This window comes from Prunus dulcis, chromosome 4, assembly GCF_902201215.1.
Source record: "Prunus dulcis chromosome 4, ALMONDv2, whole genome shotgun sequence".
Taxonomy (NCBI): domain Eukaryota; kingdom Viridiplantae; phylum Streptophyta; class Magnoliopsida; order Rosales; family Rosaceae; genus Prunus; species Prunus dulcis.
Genome location: NC_047653.1, coordinates 6,368,892 through 6,370,450, shown reverse-complemented (window position 1 = coordinate 6,370,450; position 1,559 = coordinate 6,368,892).

Below are 1,559 nucleotides of genomic sequence, written 5' to 3'. Positions count from 1 at the left end.
CGATTAATCAAATGAACGGCAGTGAGAATGCATTCCCCCNAAAAACGGAGAGGCAAGTGTGCTTGAAATCGCAAAGCACGTGCGGTCTCAAGAATATGACGGTGCTTACGTTCGACAACACCATTTTGTTGGGGTGTGTAGATGCAAGAATGTTGATAAATGGTGCCTTGTTCTTTAAAAAAATCTCGCAATGAAGAAAATTCACCCCCATTATCGACCCTAATTGCTTGGATTGTAGCAGTGAATTGGGTCTGAACCATGGAAAAAAAGGATTTTAGAATCCCTTGTGTTTCATGCTTATGATGCATAAGGAAAACCCAGGTAAAGCGAGAATAATCATCCACTATAGTTAAAAAATAACGACCCCCAGAAAGGGAAGGAACTTTGTGAGGTCCCCAAATATCACAATGAATAAGGGAAAAAGGTCTTGAAGTTGAAATTGAACTGATGCCAAAAGGAAGGCGAGTTTGTTTAGAAAAATGGCAAGCATCACAAACATTATGGAAAGAAAACGAACAATTCAAATGTTTTGCTAAAAATTGTAAACGAGAGGATGAAATATGCCCTAAACGGCGATGCCATAAATCTCCAGGAGTTGTAACCAGGTGACAGGAAGGTTGGATGGTGGATGGTGTTCTGTCAGACGCCAACGCCACAAGGTAGTAGAGCCCATCACGCTCCTTACCCAAACCAATCATCGTCCTCGTCTTCAAATCCTGTAAAATACACCAAGTGGGAAAGAAAATTACTGAGCATTGTAATCCTTTCGTAAGTCGACTTACGGACATCAGATTAACTTTAAATGTAGGCACACATAGCACATCTCGTAAATAAAAATATGAGTTCAAAGGAAGAGTCCCAGTAGATGCAATTGGCGCTGTTTCTCCACTAGGCATAGTGACCGGCAACATAGAGGAAGTGTTCATCCTCTTGGTAAGGAATTTCGAATCTGATGTAATATGATGAGTTGCTCCACTATCAATTATCCAATGTAAATTGGGTAACAATTCGGAAATACCTGAAGAAGCTGAGGCGGTATTGGCTTGTGGTGCAATGTGGGAGGGATTAGTGTTGTCACTCATCATCGCATGAATTTTCTTACATTGATCCTCGGATAAAGATGGCATAGCTGTGTGAATCTCCTGCAAGGATGGACCATTGGATGCCACATTATTGGCGGAACTGCTGCTACCTTTCCCTTTACCTTTCCCGGATTTGTGAAGCCTGTGTCCAGGGGGATAGCCATGTAGCTTGTAGCACTTGTCCACTGTATGGTGATCCTGATCGCAATGGCTGCAGTGAAGAGGTTTGCGCCCAGAAGAATTTGAACGATGATTGTTTCGAACTGCCATAGCTGCTGGTTCGGTGATTGCTTGGCTGGAACCTAAGTCACGCTGCTTTTCTTCTTGGGTGATCAAAGAATAAGCCTTGCGAACCTTAGGGAGAGGCTGCATAAGAAGTATTTGGCCTCGGATGGCGCTGTNGGACTCATTAAGCCCCATAAGGAACTGCATCAACGAGTTTCGTTCCTCCTGTTCGACATGCTTCTTCATGGCACC